The following is a 26,289-nucleotide window of genomic DNA, read 5'->3' as shown; positions in this document are numbered from 1 at the left end:
AAAGAAATCAATGCCCGCATTCACAAAAGATGGATTGTGGATGTTTTTCTTTGTTAAGGGGGATTGATAGCAAATTATTATTGGTCATGGTAAAAAAAAAAAAAAATAACCAAAGGAGCCAGATTCCAAGATCTCCTTCTGAAAGAAAAAATGGGTATATAATACAGAAATGACCAGATAAAAGAATGGTTTATTGAATCTACTTTAATTCAGAAAACAACTATTAATCTTAACTACATTGGAATGGATTTGGGTTTGTTAGCTGTGCCAGAAACCCCATCCAAGGACTGAGGAATCTGGATGCAGAGATCCAAGGTTAGGCCCCGGGTGGAGCTCCAGGAGTCTAATTAGCAAGAAAGAGGAGGGTTTATATGAGCGAGAATTGTTGAAACCAAGGTTGGATAAAGTACAGGGACAAATAGCCAAACGAATGGAAACACATGAACTATGAACCAAAGGCTGAGGGGCTCCCAACTGGATCAGGCCCTCTGAATAGGTGAGACAGTTTTTTTGGCTTGATCTGTTTGGGAGGCATCTAGGCTGTGGGACCAAGTCCTGTGCTCATTGCATGAGTTGGCTGTTTGAAACCTGGAGCTTATGCAGGGATGCTTGGCTCAATCTGGAGGAAGGGACTAGACCTGCCTGGACTGAGTCTACCAGGTTGATCTCAGTCCTCGGGGGAGGCTTTGCCCTGGAAGAGGTGGGAACGGGGGAGTACAAGGGAATCCGTGGCTGATATGTAGAACTGAATGGTATTGTAAAATAAAATAAAAGGAAAAAAATATTTCTGTTATACTGTATGTATATTTCTTCTTGTTTGGAGTACTGTGTTTCTGCAGCTCATTGAAAAATGTAATGTATAATTAAAAATACAGGTTAATAGTCATCCATAATAGTCAAACTTATAGTCATGTTAAGTATGTTTTCAATGTCATATATATATATATATATATATATTTGAATATATATATTTGAATATATATATTCAAACAATTCAAAGACATACAATTATGACATTTTTTAAATAACCTAAAGCTTTTCATGATAATGAGACATGTCTGCTCTGGGTAGCACCAATCTACTTCAGAGAAGATGATTGGCATTAAAGAAACTCCATATGATGTTTACTTTCTTTGTGGCAAAAGTTAGCCACTGGGCAAGAAACTTCCCTTGCCTCAACTGCTGATAGTGGGGTTTACAAACTGGACAAGCGGGACACAAAAGAAAGTGACTGCTGAACTTTGCCAAGACAAAGTGGGACAGTTCTTCAAAATTCCTGCTTTACACAAAAGTCTGTCAGATATGTTTGACTTGCATGCTGAAGATTGGTGCCCCAGTGCTATAGAGGAGTTTTGGGTGACTGTCCAGGCAGCTAGCTATTCCTGTCACCTCTTGTTCACTCAGGTAATAGTATATCCTTCTCAGGTCTCTGATGGAATTGAAGACTATATAGTTATAATTATACTTTTTCTTATTTATGATAAAAGAGTAAATTAGATGTAAAACTTTAGCTCACCAAGATAAAACAGATAATAGAGTATTTTCTCTAACTTTGTCAAATACAAATGGACTGGATATTGTAACTGTAATTTTTACTTAATAAGTATTTTCCTTGTATATAATCTTACTATGTTGCATTTAAAAACTTTTTAATTAGACAAAAATGGGAAATGCTGTGGAATAATTCCTTTGTACACTGTGAAAATTTGGAGCTATGATTGGTTTAATAAACAAGCTGACTGGCCAATAGCTGAACAGAATAAGGATGGGGGGATAGGCAACCCTGGAATGCTGGGAAGCAGAAGGGTGGAACTGGAGTAGCCAGCCAGATGGAAATGAGTCAGACATACAAAATGGGATAGAGGTAAAAGCCACAAGCTTCAGGGCAGCACATAGATTAATAGAAATGGATTAAGTTGAAAGAGCTATTTAGTAAAAAGCTGGAGCTATTGGCTGAGCATTTATAGTTTATAATAAGACCCTCTTGTGGTTTTTTTTTGTGGGGGTGGCTGCCAGTTATTTGGGAGCAGGTGGCCAGGACAGAAAAACTCCACCTACATTCACCTGAGAATGGAGGCTATTTGACACATGCTCTACATCCAGTGCTTGGAAAAACATCCATTATTTTACATGATACAAATGCTATGTACTTAAAAGTAATGAGTAGATTAAAAGAAGGTATTAGTAGACCTCACTTCTAAGCAATTCACCATGAACAGGTGCAGTGGTAATGTTTCTCAAGGAGATTAAGCCAATCTAGGTTAAAATTAATTTGAACATCATGTTCTTGATGCCTCTTGCTCATAGAATACCTCTTCCCTCTCTTTGGATGGACTTCTGGAGCTCGTCTTGGTGATTGTCCGTGGCTCTCTGCATCTGTTTCCATCAGTTACTAGATGAAGGTTCTATGATGACAGTTAGGGAATTCACCAATCTGATCACTGGGGTAGGCCAACTCAGGTACCCACTCCGAGACTGCTAGTAGTCTAAACTGGGGTCATCCCTGTGAATTTCTGGGAACTTCCCTCACACTAGGTTTCTTCCTTTCCCCATGATGTCTCCCTCTATCAAGATATCTCCCTCATTGCTCTTCCACTCTGCCCCTGTTCCAGCTCAACCACCCCATTCCCCCATGCTCTCAGGTAACATACAGATACATCCGAACCAAGCTAGTTGGAACTCATGTACATTTGGCCTACAGCTGTTGAACCTGCATGGGACTGGACTGGGCCCTCATCATGGGTGAGACAGTTGTGTAGCTTGGTCTCTTTGAGGGGTCCCTGACAGTGGGAATAGGATCTACCCCTGATACATGAACTAGTATTTTGGAGCCCATTGCCTATGGTGGGACATCTTTCATAGTCTTGATGAAGGGGGAAGGGCTAGGATCTTCTTCACCAGAATGTGCCTGGCTTTGCTGTTTCCCCATGGGAGGTCATATCTTTTTGAAGGAGGGGATAGGGGATGGGCTGGTGAGGGGGAGCAGGAGGATAGACGAAGGGGAGGATTTGTGGTTGGTATGTGAAATGGATAGGATAGATGAAGGGGGGGATATGTGGTTGGTATGTGAAATGAATAAAAAATTTCTTAATGAAAAATAAAAATAAAAGATACACAAAGAAAAAATAAAGTGTAGATTTCTGATAAAAACAAAAAACATTAATTTGAACAAATGACATGTTGTCATTCATAAAGATGCACACATCCATATGCTACTATTTTAGAGAGACAATTTTGAGGTGGATGTCTAATCCAACTGGTCTGCTACTGGAGAAAAATTTGAAGCTGAGATCATGAACCTAAACTTCACTTATTTTTAACTGATTGATTCATTTACAAAATAGATTTATATATTTTCTATTAGGATAAGAGCAGATACCCAGTCAGAAGAGAAAAACACTTTACTATATCATAACGAAACCATACTGTACTTAAATCTCATTTGGGGTTTATTCAGTGCCAAATGACTGTAAGTTAAGGTAACATGGTTCCCTCCTAGAATAAAGCAGGGCAGGAAGCCTTTAGATATGCACATTTTGTTATTGCTGGACAAATCCAATGTAGATATAGAAAATTGGATCAAAAGAATCAACATTTGTATTCTGTCCTTACTCTTTGAAGAAACAACTTCATTGATTGCCAGGGTTATGACCAAGACCACTATTAACAACACTAGAAGCAAGCAGAGAAGGATTAATCAGGAGGATGAATCAGAAGATCAAGAAGGAACAAGGATTAACAGTCCTCAGCTCTGGCTGCATGCCAAACACATTCTGGACAGTGCAGCCTCCCTCACAGAGACAAGAACCAAGGAGACTGCTATCTGAATTTGTGTAGAAGTAACAGTCTGCATAGAATGTTTTAATTGCATCTTGATGTTTGTATGGAAAACTCTGGAATATACTTTAAACTTGATTGAAATCTGAATTCTGATTTGAAGAGTCTTTTTGGTGCTAAACTAAACATCAAACCAATATCCAGTTAAAATTCAAATACCTCAAAAGGAGAAAAAAATGAAGATTATAGTTTACTAAAATATTTGATAAAAAGACAAATTTAAAATCAATTTATTTTTGATATTACAATTCTTAAATTGATAGAGGTATCAAAAGGGGATGGGGAAGAAATTATTTTGATGGATTCATGATTTACATCCACTTAATAATACCTTTTGTTCTTAGAAAACCCAGCCATGGGCCACTTTTTGACATAATTGAGTCCATAGGACAGTACATACTACCCATGATAAAATGTGGTTCCATAATAAGATCATTAGGAAATACACTTGAAAACTAAAAGTTACTGGGATATTGTGGAGATATTTTATTAAGGACTTTGTAATTTATTAGCCAATTAAAATACAATATCAGAGGTTCATGATGGATGCTTTGTATATAAATTAGTTCTTAAGTATGTGGAGAAAGCCTTGGTTCTGTAGTTGAAAGTTTTTTCTGTGTCCTGCCTGGTCCTGCAACCATTCAAACCCAAGTAAACACATAGAGGCTTATATGAATTATAACTTCTTGGCTATTAGTTCAGGTTTAGTACTGACTAGCTCTTACATTTAAATTAACCCATAATTTTTAATCTATGTTTAGCCACATGGTTTGGTACCTTTTCTCAGTTCTGCCTTGTCATATTCCTTTCTCTGTGTCTGGCTGGTGACTCCTGACTCTGCTCTTCCTCTTCCCAGCATTCTCCTTGTCTGTTTGCCCCACCTATACTTCCTGCCTGGCTACTGGCCAATGTTTACAGCATACAGAAGGACATCCCACAGCAGGGGTCAATGAACACAAAGCAATATATGTATATAAAAGATACTACTGTTTGTAATAAATAGGGAAGAAAGTAGAAAACTGTAACTGATTGAAATACAGACAGCAAGAAAACAAATGTTGCCTCTTCCCAGCTGATACACCCACAACACAATTCCTTCACCTCAGCTTCAGGGATCATTATGGAAAGGTAGCAGAATGATTCAAAGAGCCAGAGAAATAGAATGTTTCCTGTGAAATAATTTCTGCTAGGAATACCAGAGAGGTTATACCCATGAAGTTTCATCAACATGACTGCCTAAAGAAGGCATCGGCAACTATCACATCAATGCATACACTAATATGTAAGAGAGAAAGCTTGAGGGATCAGGGATCGTAACCCTAGACAAGGATCTGCACACTACAAAGGAATGCTGAGTGGAAGAAATGGTGTTCTTCAGGGAACACCCCTCCCCATTAGTTATCTAATACCAAGTGGTCAACTAAAAGATATATACATATGTGTGTGTGTGTGTGTGTGTGTGTGTATACATATATATGTATATAGATAGATAGATAACATATTACAGAATGAACAAGTTGTATAATATTTAGAATATATGTTTATATGTACATAAGAATATATGTAAAAACAATAAGAGAAAGAGAGGCCATAATTTTGAATGAGAGCCAAGGATGTGCATGGGAGCAGCTGGAGGAAGAAAAGGAAAGGAGCAAATAATATAATGATTTTGGTGGTCTGAATAGAAATGGCCCCCATAGTCTCATGTGTTTGATGTGTTTGATACCAGGGAGCAGCACTCTTAGGAGGTGTGACCTTGTTGGAGGAAGTAGATCTCTGTGGGTTGTAGTGGTCCTAATTACTCTTAATAATAAAAACCTGAAGTCAGATATTGGGGTAAAAGCTGAAAGATCAGAGAAGCAACGGAGCAGCCACAGTCACTTCTTACCCCTCTGACTCAGACCTAAAAAGGATGATCCTATCTCTAGGAATCGTCCTGGCTGTGTGGTTTGAGACCCAGTCTCTACCCACCTTATATTCCTGTCTCCACCTCCTGAGTGTTGGGATTAAAGACCACTGCCTGGCCTCTATGGTTAACTAGTGGCTAACTCTACCCTTTTCTCTCCGGGCAAGCCTTATTTGTCAGAACAAAAACAAAATATCATACAACAGTGGGTGGGTAAGGATCCAGTTTATCTATAGTGTGCACTTGCGGGATTTGTGGAAAAGCTGGATGCATCATTAATTCCAGAGCTGGAGGGACCACCACATTCTGATGAATGCCCCCCACTATCTGAACTCCCAACTGGTGGCCTTTGACTAGCATTCAAGTTTTCATCGCTTCTGACAATGGCATCATAATTTTTGCTGGGGAGTAATTACAAATGAGAATATATCACCCCTTATCCTTAACAAAAGGCAGGAGTATTAGGTCTAAAGAAAACTGGGACCCTGCTGGAAGGGACCACACCTGGTCATTCTTACCACCGCCACTGCTGTCAAGTTACACTTCAACACTTGGAAATATCACACCCAGGTCGGGTCACAAGGGATGATTACGAGGCTGTAGAAAAATGGAACACCACCAAATCCTGAAAAGATCCATTAAAGATAAGCCTGACCTGGGGTGCATAGTAATAAGGTTGTTTTGTCTGAGTATGTTCCCTCCTGTTCTTTCATGGGATATATGTCTGGATCCCACTTTAAGATCAAATTAAAATTTACAATAAATGTCTCACAGCTTCTGTCCACCACTTTGTCAGGTGGACATTCCTTTCTTCAACTCTCTGTTGAAATGTATGGTTTGCATAATATGAGAGATTGCATCCCTCCTTGGCTACTGGCATGTTCATCCAGTCCCAACATTGTGTATCTTAGTATTCCCATTTCCCCGGATGTTTATATATGATGATGCAGCAGGAAGAGTGTACCTGTATTTGCAAATCTTTTCAGCACCCCAGGGCAGAAAGAAACATGCATTTTTTTCTCCTTATACCCCTCATAGTAATTTTAGGATTGAGATATCAGCTGGATCTGCTCTTAGGGTCAATAGGCATAGTAATGGCTGCTGTCAACTATAAAAATTGAGGACATCAAATAACCCAGGATTTATTTGCATTAGAAAATTCTATTGCAAAAGTAAAAGAACAGGTCAAATCATTAGCTGAGGTAGTCTTACAACATGGTAGAGCACTTGATCTGCTTTATGCAGAACAAGAAGGTTACTGTATGGCCTCGGGGAAACCTGCTGCTTCTATGTGAATCACTTAGGAATTACCAGGAATAAATTCGTGAAAATTTGAAAAAGCCGCAGAGAGAGAAGAAAGGTCCTATGAGAAGGGTATAAATGGCTCCCTCTTCTACCTACCTATGACCTTGAAGAATGAGTCCATGGGGCATGGCCTCAGGGCTACCGTTAAGACCCAAGACACAGGTAGGACTCACTCTTCTTTTCCTTGTGGGCTTGGAGGGTGCAGACTGACTCAGGCAGCAGAATAGCATGGGGCAGTACCGCAGCCTTCCAGGACTCTGAGAAGAAGATTCTCCTATTTTGTTTAGTGAATTTTCTTTCTTAGTAAATTCTTTTACCCTTTAAGCAGACAAGCGTCCCATGGATTTCTCTTTATAGCTCCCCCTCTTTCTTTCCTTCCTTCCTTCTTTTTTTCTTTCTCTCATTCATTCATTCTTTCTTTCTTTCTTTCTCTCTCTCTTTCCTTATCTAGCTATTTATTTATTTATTTTTATTGATTCTTTGTGGGTTTCACATCATACATCCTAATCCATCCATCTCCAACCCCTTCTTATTCACCCTCTGTCCTTGCAACCTTCCCCCAAACAAAACAAAATTCAAAACTAAAGCAAACAAACAAAAAACAAAAACAATCAAACTAACATCAAAAAAAAAAAGGTCCCAGCATGGATGCTGTAGTGTGAAAGAGTGAGTCACACAGCAAACCCTTTAGTCTATAGATCTTTACTTGTAAGTATTCATTGCAATAAATCTTTGGTCTGACTCAAGACCTCAAGTTTCTGCTACACTCTTGATACTGGGCCCTCGCTGGGACCCTTGGGTATCCTATTGTTGACTTGTGTCATGGAGATTCTGCAGGTCCAGCCACTTCACCTGTTCCAGTAGTTCATAGATAAGGTGGATGTTGGTGTGGGCCAACTCATAACCCTGGTTCTGGGGCTGCTTGGTAGCTGGGTTGATCAACCCACCAGCTTTCCTTCATTAAGACTTACAGGGGAAGCATTGCCCTGTCTAGTTCACCAACTGCAGCATGCAGTAAGGGGTGGGGGGCAGTTCCCTTGCTCTCTTGCCTTCCGGGCTGACTTACCTGCAACATACCCACATCCACACCTCCAGGGCCAGCACGACTCTTTTGTCCAGGCAAGGTACAGGGCTTGCTGTAGCTGGAGTTTTCCTGCCTTGCCCATAGTCAGGACAAACCTCTGTCACCCCCCAGTCCCACAGTCACTCAGACCCAACCAAGTAAACACAGAGACTTATATTGCTTACAAACTGTATGGCCGTGGCAGGCTTCTTGTTAACTGTTCTTATATCTTAAAGTAACCCATTTCTACAAATCTATACCTTGCCACATGGGTCGTGGCTTACCAGCATCTTCACATGCTGCTTGTCCTGGCAGTGGCTGGCAGTGACTCCTGCCTTCCTGTTCTTTTATTTCTCCTCTCTGTTAGTCCCGCCCATACTTCCTGCCTAGCCACAACCAATCAGGTTTTATTTATTGACCAATCAGAGCAACTTGACATACAGACCATCCCCCAGTACAGCCAAGTGCAGACCATCTCAGACACCTGCACTCAGGCCCATGGTCCTAATCATCCTCTATGCAGACCTGCTGGGTAGTGCCACAAGGAACCCAAGAAGGGCTCCCACAGGACATACATTAACATCCCACAGCACTTCCCCTTTCTTTTTTTTAAAAGGAAGGTTTTAACTTTTACACATCCCAAAGTCAGCTTGGTATATTTGGGAATTTGGCGTAGCTTCTCTTACTACTTCCTGCTGAAGGGGGGCGCTGTATCTTATGGGGACACAAAGAAAATTTTAGGATCATGGAGTAGTCCGTGAGACAGTATCGTCTGAGCCAGTTGCCTTGAAACGATTCTGGATGTTGGATCATCTGGGTCATGGTGTCATCGGAGACCTTTCAGGTGGTCTTGGCTGGTCAAACCTGATGTATCTTAATCTGGAACAAATCCATAGCCTCTGGCTTTCTGTGGGAACAAAAGCAGAGTCTCCTTTCCAAAGCAAAACATCCTTAGACATAAATTTCAAAATTTAAATACCTTTAAAATATACACATTGATTTAACTGAGCAGTCTTTACAATCAAATGTCTTTCTGCAGTTAAAAATCCCAAAGACAATATAATCCAGACTCTCTGTGTGATATCCATCTTTACATGGCTTATTTTTTATATTACTTTTACTTTCTCTTTAAAGACTTTATTATTTTAAAACTTTCTATTTCTTTATATAACTGTCTATGTTCCTTTTCCTTTGTCTTCCAAGCCTATGTACATTTTTACTCACATTGTGAAGCATTTAAAGTCTTGTTCCATCTGAATCTGTCTTATTGTGAATCTATTGCTTTAAACTGCAGCATTTGTAAGACTAAAACGGTGCTATGGCTGCTGGCTCCGCCCACCTCAGCTTCCCAACATGGCGGTGGTACATTCACCTCCAGCTCTGGGAGCTATTGAGGGTCTATGCTTTTATCCAAGCAGAGTGTAGCCCAGAAACCTTTTTTGTTTTGTACTAGCAAAGGCTAAATCCACCACACAGCTTAATGTGCCACTTGCAGAGGCCTCATTCCCGCCATACTGCAGGTTGAGCACACACACTAGGAACCTGCCAGTAGCTCAAACCGGCAGCTGCCGCTCATTTGAGAGACACAATTAGGAAGCTGTTTTTAGCTCCATTCTAGAATCTTTTTTCAGGTTTTAGGTAGAAACTCTTGCCCCACGTTGGGCGCCATTTGTAGCTGGAGTTTTCCTGCCTTGCCCACAGTCAGGACAAACCTCTGTCACCCCCCAGTCCCACAGTCACTCAGACCCAACCAAGTAAACACAGAGACTTATATTGCTTACAAACTGTATGGCCGTGGCAGGCTTCTTGTTAACTGTTCTTATATCTTAAAGTAACCCATTTCTACAAATCTATACCTTGCCACATGGGTCGTGGCTTACCAGCATCTTCACATGCTGCTTGTCCTGGCAGTGGCTGACAGTGACTCCTGCCTTCTTGTTCTTTTATTTCTCCTCTCTGTTAGTCCTGCCTATACTTCCTGCCTAGCCACAACCAATCAGGTTTTATTTATTGACCAATCAGAGCAACTTGACATACAGACCATCCCCCAGTACAGCCAAGTGCAGATCATCTCAGACACCTGCACTCAGGCCCATGGTCCTAATCATCCTCTATGCAGACCTGCTGGGTAACGCCACAAGGAACCCAAGAAGGGCTCCCACAGGACATACATTAACATCCCACAGCAGCTTGCTCCTTGTGGTGCTGCAGCAGGTTAGGCAGAGGGTCAGATTTCCCCCTCTCATGACTCTCAGATGGGGGAGGGTATCTCTCCCTGGCTCACTTCAAAATATGGCAGATGAGAGGTGGGGCCATATCTCTCCCACAGGTAGCTGTCCTGAGTGCTGCAGCCAGTGAGGGACAGGGTAAGCTCTCCCACTCTCTTGACTCAGGGAACAACTTTCCTGACTGATGTAAGTGTTGAGGGATGGAGGGGGTTATCTCAACCTTGCTCATGCCACTGAGTGACAACCATTTTCTTTCTTTGGTTCTTCTTGGCTAGTAACTCTGCTGTCATCCATCTTGGGGCTCATAGGTCTCCTGTTCTTGCTGACTAAGGTTGACCACAGTATAACTAATGCCTTAATCAGATATATGCATTCCCACTTAGGAGCTATTAAGCTGATGATAATTAAATCCCAATACGAACAGGTACTTACCATCAAGGATTTGACTCAGGGTATAACTCAAGTGGGGAATGTGATGGCTAACCTTATGTTGATGGCAAATTTATGTTTAAAAGTTGAAAATCTCTGTGCTTAAGAGAACTATAAAGAAAAATTAGACCCCCAAATGTTAAAGGCTGTTAAGGATTACATTTTTCACTGCTGTTTCTGCCTCTGTAAACAAGCTTGTTTTGCACAAGAGGACATTCTGCTTATAGAACAGAAAGTAACTATGTGCTGTTTGCCTTTATAAACCCCTGTCTAAGGAGGCTGGGGGCTGCATTTGGGAATTCTGAGTCTATGTCCTTGTAGACCTGACCCAGTATCTGAATAAATGCCTCTTCTTTGTTAAAATTTATTAATGGTCACACTGGTAAATCTCTGAGGGACCTCAGACTCATACCAGTGGCCTCATTTGGAAATACACTCTATCCAACAAGTTTACCTTCAGACTGCAAGGCAATTAATTTTTAATCAATTTTAGGTTTAAAAAATTTCTTAATGAAAAGACTTATTGATAATTTTTAATCTTTTTTTATTTTTTCATGGTCATAAATGAAAACTAGAACCATAATTTCATATCAATGCCATGGCCAAACATAGGCATAGAAAAATAAAATCAGTTATTATTTTTTTCTACATCTTTGTGGCACAGAATCTCACTCTGTGGCTATGGTGATTTCAGTGACAATGGCCGCCATAGTCTCATATATTTGAATGCTGGCTCAAAATGTAATGGAATGTTTGGGGAGTTTTAGGATGTATGCTCTGGTTGGGGCATACATCAACTAGGGGTGAACTTGGAGGTTTCGAAATCACAAGCCATTCCCAGTTACCTGGTTCTCTCTCTCTCTCTCTGTCTCTCTCTCTCTCTCTGTCTCTCTCTCTCTCTCTCCCTCTCTCGTCTTTTCAAGATGTGAGAACTCACCTACTGCTCCAGTGCCCTGCCTGCCTGTCTGCCTGCCATGCTTCGCACCATGAGGGTCAAAGATTCTAAATATCCCTCTGCAACTGTAAGTCACAACAAACTCTTTCTTCTATGAGGCCTTTAGTAGTGGTGAATATATATATAATATATATATATATATATATATATATATATATAAGAGTAGACATCAGGAAGGACTAGAATGCATTCAATCATTTGTGAATGTATCTGTACGTGTATGTATATATAAATGATTTCTGAATATGTTCTATATTAAATATAGGCTAAAGTAATGTAGCTGGAATAAAAGAAAAGGAATGGCTATTATTTTATTATTTGATATAACGCAGTGAATTTCCTTATCCTCCATATTCTCATTGCACTATGGAAAATATATATCCTTATTTTCAAACTTTCTATATGGTTTCACAATAGTAAATAAAACATTTGTATCAAAACATTTCACTGACTTGTTTTTTTTAACTTGTGACCCCAAAGTAGAGAGCTTTAATCTATTCAGTGTCTTTTTTCCATATATCTGTATTCATTATATTTTGCTTCTGGTCATTTTGAGTCTCAGCACTATTAAAACCACTTATAAATCCAAAGATCATGCATTGGACAAGCTAAAGTGCTGCGGGCCGCAGGAATATATCATAAGAACTCAGCTGGTTATGGCAAAGTCACTACCTGGAGGGATCAGGGAATTCCTCCAGAGGAAGCCAAATCCCAAGGAGTTTTTGGTGTTACTTGGCTTGTTATATATCAACTGTATTCTGTTATGAAAATCATGTGTGCCTTCATAGCTTTCCCAATTGACTTTTCCTTAAGAAGGGCTAACAGTGTGGACTGATCACTCTCTGGACATACACATTCCAGGTATTTGGAGAACAGCCCAGGAAAGGCTTTCTCTGGAATCAGATTATCTCCCTTAGCCACTTTCAAGGACTACAGGAAACACCACCCAGGTGGGCACCCAACTTCCAAGGACTAACAATGATAACAGCCCACCTGCAAGTCTCCTGACTTAAATTCCACAAGGAGACACCGCCCAGGGGGGCGCCCAACTTCTGAGGACTAACAATGATAACAGCCCACATGCAAGTCTCCTGACTTATGGTAAATTCCACAAGGGGACACTGCCTAGGAGAGGTGGACGTTAAGTAATAGCTTTACACAATTTAGCTCGAACCCTCCCTTTATATACCAGGACTTCCAGGGCACAGAGGAGAGAAGAGAAAAGAGAATGGAAGAACTAGATGGGTAAGAACTTGAGAGGAACGAACTGAGATGAGTAAGAACTAGATTGAAGGGCTAAAGAGAGGACTAGAGGAACAAGATGGAAGATGAGGAAGAGCCAGATGGGGAAGAACAAGATGAGGAAGAGCCAGATGAGAGAGAAGGAGACAAGAGAGGAGTTGATAGGGGAAAGAACTAAATAGATGAGAACCTAGAAGGGACAGAACTAGATGAAGGAATTAAGATAGAACCTAGAGGGGACAGTAGATAAATATAGAGAGAAATCAGGCAAGAAAGGAGCTAGATATGACAATAGAACTGAAGCTGTGTATAAAGGATGTTATGCCAGAGGAATTAAAGCAAGTGGACGATAGAGCTCTGTGTGCTGAGATTCTATTTCCCGAAAATAGTCCTCGCCGTTAGTAGTTCTCTCTCCTGAGCCCCTGGGGTGGATAATATTAAGGCTGGTCCCTCTAATATTATACAAGACTAAAGTACAAAAAATGTTTTAAATAATTATAAAATTGTAATTTATTTCATCATTTTCCATTACCAAGTATGCTTCAAATGCATGAAAGAAAGGAGAAGCATCTGCAAAATTTTCCACCTCTTTAAGATAAAAAAAATTCCAAGGCAAACGCAATAAATTAATACAAGACAAGATTATTGGAGTCAAAAGTTCCAAGAAGATTCATTTGCAACATTTTGCAATCTTATGGGATATAGGATCTAAATTAAAAGACACAAAAAATCTTTTATTATTTTAAAACAGACATTTCAAATATCAGAGTAAACAGTTACAAAATGACCAAGGGTATGAATGTTTGACTGAAAATTTTATCAAATATATGATGACTTCAATTAAATGTAGAAATAGATTCTAGAAAGAAAAGTGACTCAGCTACGGTTTGATTGTGTTAGAAAACAAATTGAGAGCCCTTACAAGGACCGGCACTGAGAGGGCCACACTCTCTGGACCCTTCTCTCAAACTTGCATCTCCCAGTTCAGTTTTTCTCATCAAAACCTTCTTTAGATTTAAGATATGGTAGTAAATTTTTCCATTATTTTTCTGCCTGCAATTCCATTTCAACTTAGGTTGCTCATTTGCTCTTGTTTCTAAACATGAACATTGGCCTAATTTCCTCATACATTTTCATTATCTAAGTTCACCTATGTCTCTTTATGGGAGGTGGCATGTTGTAGGGGTGGAAAGAAAGCAGGAAAGGAAAGACAGTTGGGAGACAAAAATCTTAGTTCATTGTATACGTTTCTGAAATTCTCAAAAAAATTAATATAAATGAAATATTTTACAAAATGCAGAGGGATATATTAACAACTGTAAAAAATGATCTTATATATCTTGATTATATTATCAGAAATCTAGAATTTTCAATTTAATGCATTATAATAAAGGATTTTTAGCTCTGATCATTTATCAGTTCTCTCTAATAGATCCTATATTAATCATCATACTTACAAAACTATATTGCAACTGTCATTTACATCTTTGTCTCTTTCAATATGAAGTAAGCTCCTGAAGGTCTAAACTGCTTTTTTTCATTATTCAGCTATCATTTCTAATTATATGTCCTGTTTCATGTATAATAAACTACAGCAAATATTTGCCTAACCACTGAATGACATAAGATAACAAGGATAATTAATTTTCATAAAGCTATCCTTGATGAGAGCCAAACTCACTAAAGACCCCAAAGCCATTAGATTATGTAATTTGGAATGCATAAATCTCTATGACTGTAGTGAATACTATTGTCACATGCAAACAGACCACCCATTGATCTTCATTCCGTTAGTTTATTTAGCTAGTATTTGGTTACCCAAAATTAAGAGTAAAATCAACTAATCAAAGCCGCATGAAGAAAATATTAAAAAATTCTTTCATTCATCTCCCTTTTCCTAGCTTTCTGAAGGTTGATCATTTCCCATAGAATTTGTTTCAAATAAGATTTCCTTTTCGCTTGCAATACCTCTGTTAGTTTTTTCAATGTACTGTGTGGCTAGTCTAATGGAATAGATTTGGAAATTGCTTCAGTTCAATCCATAACACATTTGCATACTGTATCCAGTGACAGGGATCTTCAACACATGGTTAATCACATATGTCATGCTGATTTTAATTACTTTCGATTTTATATCATGTACTTAGTGTCTTAGTAGAACTCATGAAGCTAATTATATTTGGAAGAACCTGCATGTAAAACAGTTCAGTTCTTTGTCAATTTATTGCAGCAAGACATAAAAAAATTCAAAAAATAATGTCTTAAATTTTATAAACCAAACAAAACCCTACAATTACAATTAATTTTATCAAATATTTTTAACAACCTCAATGATACCACTTATGAACATGTCCCTACTTGGTACTTGGAACTTGGTACTTGTCTAGAAATCCTGCCTTCCTTTTAATAGAGTTTTATTTGTTCAATGAGTGTTCTCCTCCTACCTCTGGCTAATTTCGTTTTACTTAGCTTCCTACTCCTTCAGATCTCAGGTTCCCCTATCTTCTCTTTCATGGTTTGACACCAAGCTTCTCAGTGGTCCAAATTAGGAACTGTATTTTCTACACTCAATTATATTTCTTTTATCATTTTCTTTTTTGTGTGATTTAATTCTTTTTTAATTTTATATAAGAGACTTAATATTTTATATAAGAGAATAGAAACATTTATACAGTGTAATGTTTTCACTGCTTCGTTCAGTGATAAATAGATGCATTTGTTGAATTTTGAAGACATATTCAGCCCTATGCTTTCTTCATATGGTAAAATGTCTTATGTGCTTATCACTAAATAGCACTATGGATTAAATTGGATTATATTTATGAAATATGTTCTTATAGAAAAATATGAGGATCACTGTAAGATTAAATAATTGAATTAATCATCTGATGTGTCATTTATATTTTTAAAGGAGATGTTTCACTTTATATAATTTGTATTTTGTGTGTGTATTTAGATGTTAACTTTTAGAGCTTATTTCTGCACACTATTTTTGTATATATTTACTGAATGTATTATTTTTAAATGAAATGTTATAAAGTTATTACAAAAAGTTGAGAGCTATTCTAGTTAATGGGTCTTTTCCTTTTATGACTTTTTTTTTTTAGTTTTAGTTTTCTGTTTATGGATGCATCTTTGTTTGGATGTGTGAATGTGACTACAGTGCCACAGAAGCCAGAGACATCAATCCTCCTGCAGCTGCAGCTACATGCAGATGTGAGCCACACAACATACATGTTGAGAATCAAACCTGGGTCCTGTTTAAGAGCAGCATATGCTCTTAAATCACTAACCCTAAGCCATTCAACAACAGCCCTGTCCATTGGTAAGATTGGAATGTTGAAGTCTCCCCCTACTAGTGTGTGGGATTTGACGTGTTATTTAAGCTTCAGTAATGTTTCCTTTATATATGTGGTTGCCCTTGTATTTGGGGCATATGTGTTCAAAATTGAGATTTCATCTTGGTGGATTTTTCCTGTAATGAACATGTAATGTTCTTCCTGATCTCTTTTAACTGATTTTAGTTTGATGTTTATTTTATTAGATATTAGGTTAATTACACTAACTTGCTTTTTAAATCCATTTTATTGGAAAGCCATTTCCTAGCCTTTTACTCTCAGGTAGTCTCTGTCTTTGAAGTTGAGGTGTGTTTCTTGTATGCAACGGAAGGATAGATCCTGTTTTCATATCCATTCTGTTAGCCTGTGTCTTTTTATAAGGGAATTGAGTTCATTGATATCAAAGGATATTAGTGACCACTGATTGTTAATTCCCGTTATCTTTTGGTGATACTGTATGTCTATTTACCTTCTTTGGGTTTGGCTGCTGTGGGGTTACCTGTGTTTTCTATTACCTGTGTTTTCATGGGTGCAACTAATTTCCTTAGGTTGGAGTTTTCTTAATGTGAATTTTCTAAGTGGAATACATTCAAAATGATATTGGTTCATTTATTTCATGGAAATATTGTAGGCATTACACACTTAACATTTTTTAATTCATTAAATAATTTTACATGTCAACAAGGAACAGAATTTGGGAGGTAAACAAAGTTAGGATTGCCTCAGAAATAAAGACATCAAGTTAGATCAACTATTTGGGTGAAACAAAAGTGATTATTCTGAGAAAACCACTTTATCATACTGATCACTCCAATTCTTAGCACTTAGGCCAAAAAGAAAGGTAACTATTGTCAGGACAATTCACACATAAAGCTCTCAGAGTCCCCTAGATCAGTGTGTACCTTATTTTCCTCTGTATCTTGGCTTTGTGGGAAAGTAAAGGGATTATTTTCAGCCTTCCCAATATAAATAGATCATTTATCATGAAGTTAAAAGTTGAAATGTTATCAAGAGAGCCGATAAATGACAGTCCAGTTAAGTTGTGACCTTCACAAGGAAGCACAGTCACCAGTGTTGCCAAGGACTGGCCTTCCTTGCTTTGAGTCCATAGCATACTGTAGTTTTCCTGACCAAAACTTTCCAACTTGGAAAAATACAATCTGGAAAAAAAATTGCTTTCCCTCTTTGTTGTGCTTGAAAGTTTTTTTCAAAATTAATATTGTATAACTTATAGCAAGTTTATAAAATTTTGCAGCAATGACAGCAATGATTGAGGAAATATTACTAATATCAATTTAGAAGCATTTACTTCTCTTCGATATAACAGCAACAACAAAATGAATTCAAGGGCACTAAGTTCAACTTTTTAATGAAGTAAATTCAGAAATTAATTATTTTATTTCACTATCCTGTAGGTAACAGCACAACATATATTTTATAAGGCATCATGAATCTGTAATTAAAAAACAAATATGAAAACTAAAGGAATAATTGTCACATGGAGGTGCAGCACAAAAGAGATGACGAGGAAAATCAATACTAGAAGCCAAATGTGAGAAAGTGGTAAATATAAGCATATTTGAGAAATAGAATGAAATTATGTATGGGAATAAATACATTTTCATGGAAATTCCTTTTAAGTATTTCAAAAACTAAAATAGAAATTTTACCTAGAGATGATGATTTTTGTTATAAACAATTAAAAACCAAAAAACCATATTGAGCTGTCTCAGTTAATAATAAATACTATCTAGGAGGAGAGAATTCATTATGTCATATGCCATTCAATGTGCTAGAAAAGACAGGATTAAAGTCTTGATTATAAGACAATTTAGTCTGTTTAAAAGTATTTTCTTCAGGTTTCCCCATCATGATCTTCTGGGAACTCACAAAATTTAGACCAACACTGTGAAGCCTCCAGACTGGACTAGGCCCTCTGCATAATGGAGGCAATCTTGTAGTTTGATCTGCTTAAAGGGCCCCTGGAGGTAGAATCAGAATCCATTCCTGGTGCATGAGCAGGCTTTTTGGAGCCCAATAACTAAGGTGGGACACCTCACACATCCTTGAGGCAGGGAGAGGGGCTTGGACCTGTCTCTACTAAACGTACCAGGATCTGCTGACACCCCATGGGAGTCCTTGGGAGGCAATGGGGGTGGGTTGGGGGGGAGGCTGGAGGGGTCGGAGGAGAAAGAGGGGGATCTGTAATTGGTGTGTAAAATTAATAAAGACATTTCTTAATAAAAATGTATATTCTTCATGTAGTTGAGAAGATAGCTCCAGAAACATTCTAAACTTGTTATCCTTGTTGTAAGTATATAAAAGAAAATATAGAAAGCTTTAACTGCTATTATTTAAGGAATTAAGTACCATTTCCATAGCTTTAGACCATTTTATACTATGTAGATAGAGTATGTATTTAGATTACGTAAATAGAATTCTCATTTGGAAAACATTCTTCCTTGAAATTCAGTTGAACATAATCAATTTTCAAATGACTATATCTTATCTTTAAATGAATGTGCTTTTGGTAAGTTGTTTATCAAAATTGAGAAGATCACTACTTTTTTAATTATTTAAAAATTAATACTGGCATCCCAAGTTGGGGCAGGACCAAGCGCCTCTCCCTGGATCAAGGCTTAGCAAGGCCTCCCACCATAAGGAATGGGCTCTAAAAAGACAGTTTATGTACCTGGGATAAGTCCTGGTCCCTCTGTCAGGGGTCCCACAGACAGATCAAGCCACACAACTGTCACCCACATTCAGAGGATGTAGTTCAGTCCCATGCAGGTTCCCCAGCTGTCAATCCAGAGTCCTTGAGCTCCCACTAACTATGAGGAGTGGATGGAGGATGTGGAGGGAGTCTGGGGGAATGGGAGAAGGGGAGGGAGAGGGAACTGGGGTATGTATGTAAAATAAAAAAGAATTTTTAGATAAAATAAAATGTAAAAAAATATTGTATTTTTTCTTTTTTTACCTGTTTGTAAAACATGCATTAATCTTACAAATTTTAAACTATAAGAACATGGTAAAGAAGAATACACAACTGAGTTAAAGTATTCAAATATTTTTAAAAATAGATAATAGAAAAAATAAATAGACACCTAAAATAGTGTACACAAAATTTAAAAAGCTACCAAAAGTGTTTGAAAGGCATATTCAATCATGGTATAATGCCCCTTCTCATTGAAATATAAACTGTTATGGAAAAATATACAAATGTTCTGTAAAAGAGTAATCAACATAATTCCTCTCCTTGAAGGCTCACTTGTGTCTTGAAATTTTATAGATTCTCCTTTTTTTTTTTCTGGTTGACTTTTATTGTTAATTCTATGCCATTTTTTAAAACTAAAGTTATTTCCTCAGGGAAAGAGAGACAGTTACAGTACATGTATCATTAAGTATCTCCCCTACAGTGTGCACTTATAGTTCCACAGAAAACACACTGTGATTCTTAAGAACATTAGGTATGAGGAATAAATGGAGCAAATGTGTACTTGATTATGAAAAATCAATATCATTTCTAAAATGATGTCCATGAAAATGATGTTTCCTTTCAATAAAAATAAAACCTATTGCAGAGTGACCATAAAGAAAAACATTTTTAACATAACAATAAATCTATATACTACATCAACGCTCTTGAATCACAAATGAGAAGTCATGCAGTGATTGGTAAGAAAAAAAAATTACACAGAATCAGATTCAGAGAATAAGTGTTTTGTAAATGCCTTCAGGGTACAGGTGTACTCATTCTTCTCTGACTGCAACAAAACTTGTAGGGTGGTCGTGGACTCATTCGGAAAACAGTATACAGTTAAAAGACACCCTAGGTATTTATACTTATACTTCACACGCATGCATACACGCGCGCGCGCGCACACACACACACACACACACGCACGCGCGCGCGCATTATATTTCCTCTAGTTTATATTAGAGTGCCCATTAGGAAGTGCTGGTGATAACATGAGGATCTGCCTATTTGGGAAGAAAAAACTACTGAATATATTACAAAAAAAAAAAAAAAAAAAAAAAAAACTAAGAAAATACTAAGATTAAGTTGGATGATAACAGAAAAATGGCGTTACTTTTGATAGTGAAGTGTTGTTTGTATTTGTGAAGGGTAGAGGAAGGTAGAAGTGCTGGGCTGATGAACGCACTCACTTGCAGTGGGCTTCTGAATCCAGAGAGGAAGTGAACTCAATCATGAGTGACCATTGATAGCTAATGGAAACACATATGGCGACTCCATCTCAGGTCACATACCTACCTGCCAAAACCATAAATCTTTCACGATCAAATCCCTTTCTTTGTGAATCAGCTCCCAAATAGGGAATTTCTCTCACTTTCTGTGTTGCTAAATTGTTGACGGATTCCCCAGAAGGTGTTGATTTCTTTTACAACTAACGTGACTCTTCAGTTTCCGGCTTTCTTGACACATTCATTAAAGCTCATAGCATGTGCATTGCTTGTCATGCAGTTGGACAGGAGATGAGGTCAACAAGTTAGCGACGAAGACAAAGCTTCCTCCTTCAGAAACCTTGTTTCGTGTGAACTTTGGGAGAGAGAAGCAGAAAATAAAAAGGATGTTTTGTTTTAGGTCCTATGCAGTGGAGTCACATGCTGTAAAATAGAGTGCGTTTACTAAAGAGGCAGAGACTGCAGCAAGGGGACCAGGTTTATATTCGTTTTTCATGAAAGGCTTGCTCATCCAGGGGACACGCAAGCAAAGACCCGAAAGAAGAAAGGGGGAGCTGGGAAACTCAAGAAGCTGGGAGGAGTGAAGGAACAATGGCTATGTGCTAGTTTAATTGATGAAGATTCAATAGGATGGTCTGTGATAATGAGGAAGGAAGAAATTAAGTGACCCAAGAGGACCAGACTTAGGAGAGACCTTCCCCACCTAGGCATTGTCTGGATTCCTTTGCAAGACTCTGAAAAGGGATTGCACATTTAACTGCTTCTTCAGCTCTAGATACACACCATGACTACCAGTCTCAGAAATCTAGGTTTCTGGACCTAAAACCTTGTATTTGAACATCTCCCAGTGGGCTTGGTTTTTTCCTATCTTAAATGACAATATTTCTTTGAAATTGGAAAGAATTTGCACAGATGAATCGAAATTAGAAAATAGTATAAGTATAGTTCTACCTTAGTGGATGAATTTAAAAAAAATGAAATTAATTCCCATATTAAAATTAACAGGGAATTAAAACAACAAAACTGAGAATGGAGAAAAGCGAAGACATTTGATTCATTAAAGAATTAAGAAAACAAATTAAGATATTTCCAGCCCCAATCTTCTCTCCAATGCATCTAAAGCACGATGCCTCACAGTCACTCACCTGACTACATCCTCATTACCTACAGACAGTCCTCTCATCTGAATATACCCCTCATTACCTATAGACACAGGTTTCAATTTGTAAATAAAACTAGAATAATCAGTTCATAGAAGTAAATCAAGATACTTATGTCTATTAAGATGTGAATGAGAAAGGAAACTAATTTGAGAAAGGGATTGACAATAGATAGGAAGCTTTGAAATATCAAGTGAAGCACTATGTAATGAGGAAATTTGGAATTTTAATACATGCAAAAGGTTTTTATTGAATCTCTGTAATAGGAAATAAGCCATGTAGCTCCTGAAAATTAGATGCATGAATTAAACAATAAAATCATCTTGTAAAATCTCTACCATAGCCATACGCATCAGGACTATTTGCCTAGAATGAACAGTCCTCTCATTAGACATTTTAAAAAAGAATAGAGGCCTATTTAATACATATAACATGTGACAAAAGTAATGAGAAATAAAGTGACATTTTAGAAATTGAACATTGCTCCCCCTTTATTATGTTGATAAAATAGATAAAATTAGAAAGTAGCTAATATAACATAAAAGAGAATATTAGTAATAAAGAGCAAGGTTGTGGGATGTAAGCTAAAGCCATTGCTAAAGACAACTACAATAAAACCATTTGCATTTTTCTAATCTATTGGTAATAATATTTGCATTTCGTTATATTCATATTATTTTCATAATTTATTTCATTTCTATAAAAGAGTGTAGAATCAAGAATAACAGTATTGGAGAAGTATATAATCATTTTGGAAACTAAATAGAATTTAACTAAAACATAAAATTGTTTTATGTTTTAGTTAAATGGAAACCATGTGATACTTTGATATATATGCATAGTGTGTACTGCTTGAAATGATCTACATAAACAGGATGGGAAGAAATCATATACAAACCTAGGGCTAGAGAGAAGGATAAGTAGCAAAGAGCATTTGCTGCTCTTGCAGAGTATCCAAGTTCCATGCACAATGTAGGGTAGATCAAAACTATATATAGAACATCACACAATCCTTTGGCTTCTATAGGCACTGTGTGTGGCATATACACACTTGCACACAAATAAAAATATATGTTAAAAACAAATATACAAGTAAAGGCATAGCTACCAGGTTAGAGATTTCATTACTAAGCATATTTGAAGTAATAATTTTGAAATATTCAAAACATAATCACTAGAAAACATTAATTGGTCAACAATATTGAGATCATATTATGTATTTGCCTATCTGACTCTTTCTTGAATGAGTATCTTGGATCAGTTCTGAAAGGGTTATATATTACAGTCCCTATGGAGAGGACATAGAGAATGTAAGGGCCATTTCAATTGCTTACAACATAAGGCATAAAGATAGCACTGATAGTCATTTAATCCCTTATCATAGTCTCTAATGCAATTTTGCACTTGAATGATCTTGAGAGAATAGCTGCTCTTTCCACTAGAATATGACGCTTTCCTAATGAACACCTGTGAATGATATAATAAATGATACACTGAATTGCCCACATCAGAAATCAAATTCTGATCTATGGGAACTATTTTGCAACCAACCAACCTCTACTAAAATATGCATTGTTACCTATCTTGAGAAACTATAGATAATAGAAATAGACAGATTTTATTATTTTAGTGAATTAACTAGACACAAATATTTAATGTGAGGGATATAACTACTTATGGTTTATACTTTCTCTGATTGTCTGAAGATCTGAGCCCAAACTAGAGAATATATTAAAAATATACTTGTTATATTTACTTCATGCACAAAAGTTAAATAAAACAGCCCCCAAACCATTAAAATTACTGTTTAAAATATTCCAATTTCTTTTGAGAAAATGAATCTTAATGTATAATCATTGCAGCATCCCCTGAAGTTAAAAATGATGTCTAGCTTGGTTACATGGGAAATGGTGAGCAAAAATCTATATTTAAAATAATCACAGTAGTTTATTCTGACGTATGTGGTTCAGAAGCTAGACTTTCAGAAAGAGTACCAAAAAGATAGGTAAAATATATAATTCCCACTTTATTATTTTTAAATACTTTATGATATTTTAGTGATACAATAAATAAAACAAGTGTTCATAAATAGCTTCCAATTCCTCACTATACAACTACAAACATCATTCAAGAGCTCTATCTTTCTTGATAAATAATGTTAATAATATGATGTGTATGTTTCATACTGCTATCTTGCAGACATACATCAATTATATTTTACAAAAAAATGGTTATTGCTCCAACACATTTTTTCCTAGGTTTGAATTATGGGATAAATCCATGTACTTTATGCAGGCAGGGATGGGATAGCAGCCATCAAATGATTACCACAAAGCAGACACACGTGGAATCTTGTTGAAAGAAGATAAAGAAGTGTCTGACTAATCAATGCAAACACATTCTTCAGTTGTCACTGAGTAGTCATGATTAACTACAGAAGCTAAGCTGTAGATACGAACAGAATGTCTCACATTTCAGGGACACGACAAAAGAGTGACTGGTAGGCTATATGAATATTCTTGGACAAAGTAATGCAGTGTTAAATGGGAACATGACCTTGTGTGCAAAAATACCAGTATAGACACAAAAGAGCCTATCCAGATTATGGTGGAAAGGATGGAGAGTGGAGGAAGATCTTAAGGAATGAACAGCCCAGAGCATGAGTACACACTGGAGGACACCAGAGACATTGCTATAGTCATAAATCTGGGAAAATTTTATCATTGACTCACAATGTATCAGAAATAGTCACCATATTTTAAATGAATAATTAAAAAGAGTTGAATCTTGTATTGTTATTTTTGGGAGGAGAAACATTATGACCAAATAACACTCTTGATAATAACAGAATAAAACCAGAAAATGTGTATCCCCAAATATAAGAATACTTCAGCATGTTGTTTTGAATGAAAACATTAATTAAGGATCAGAAAAATTAATATAAATCATTTTGATTGCCCAAAGAAAACACACATAATGAGAACACCAGTTAACAATCTCGTGTGGATGGAGACCCCATACTTAGATGAAAAGCTTCAAAGAATTAATGATAGCTAAGAGCGAGAGAGTCCATTTTCTCAAGGGAAAAGCTCCTAGATAGATCATCCTGTCCTTACTTCTCAGCGTGAAAAGCATTTATATACAAACAACACTAAACGGACCGAGTATATATATGTAACTAAAACAAAGTTGAGGTCACCAGTTAGGAAAGAAGTGGTAATGCTTAGGAGGAGGTGAAGGGGAAGCAGAAAGGGTGGGAAAATGAAAATGCAGTGCTAATGAGTAAAAATGTCCCAAATAAAAATTTCAATTAAAAATAAGTAAAAGCAAAACATAAACAAATCATAGGTGATTAAAGAAAAATTTGAAATGAGGAATAAATAGTCAGAAAAGAAAATGGTAAATATTATGTAAGAATACACCTGGGGTTAAGAACCCTGATACCCACATGGTGCAAAGACAGGACCAGCTCTAGCAAATCAAATCTCCACATGTATGATATAGATTCCACACATGTACACACATGCATGCATGCATGCATGCACGCACCCCCACCCACACACAAGCACACCAAAAACATAAGACATAGTAAATAGATAAATAAATAATGAAATTTAAAGTATTTAGCTGTTTGTGATGGTGTGTACTAGAAGAATATGCCAGAGTGGAAGGCATGATCATAAGGCCAGCTTGGGTTACACCTTGGTGCTTTTGGGTGGCTGTAGAGGTGTTTGTTGCCATGCTTTAAGACTTGAGTTCCATCTCAAGGATCCATATAGTGAAGAAGGCAAGATGACTCATTGGGAAAGAAATTGCTTGAAAACCCTTCCAAATTGAGTTCAATTCTAAGAATCCACAGTGTAAACAGAAAACAATCTCCTAAATATTGTTCCCTGATCTTTATCTGTGTAGCTATAATCAACACATACAAACACATACACACACACACACACACACACACACACACACACACACACCATGCTCACTGGCAAAGTAATACAAAAGCAGTACAGTTATTAGATACATAAAGAATATCCACAGTCAAAGCCATAAAAGTATTTGGAAGATGAATAAGGAAGACATTCAGTATAACATACAGAAACAGAACAATGATCCAGTAAGGTTTCTACACAGATTACACACACACAGAGAAGTAAATATTCCATATGGATGATTCCATAAAAGCAAACTAATTCCCTATAAAAGAATTACATTGTTATTGTGAATTAAAAAAAAAGAAAGATGCAGAATTAACCAAATATTTAAAGGATAAGTCTAATACACTGGAAAACAGAATTATGTAACCAGCAACAAAACCTATTTTACTAAAATGCACAAACTGTCAGAAATCTATACAAGTGACCTAAATATTTAGGTTAAAAGCAAAATCACTTATAAAAGAAAAGAGCTGGAATCAGCCCTCAATTGATTAATTTCAGTTTCCACATGCCATAGCCAGGAAGAGACGAACAGCAACTACCCAACATCTGACTCAACATCTTTATGCATCAATATGCATCTTTTTGTTATGTTTAAAATGTTTAACTGTATTGATGGTTTTCTGTGGTTTATTTATATTTTAATTAATATAATTTAATCTAAATAACTCAAAAATATTGTTTC

This window comes from Peromyscus leucopus, chromosome 15 (genome assembly GCF_004664715.2).
Source record: "Peromyscus leucopus breed LL Stock chromosome 15, UCI_PerLeu_2.1, whole genome shotgun sequence".
NCBI lineage: Eukaryota > Metazoa > Chordata > Mammalia > Rodentia > Cricetidae > Peromyscus > Peromyscus leucopus.
This window is presented reverse-complemented; position numbering follows the sequence as displayed.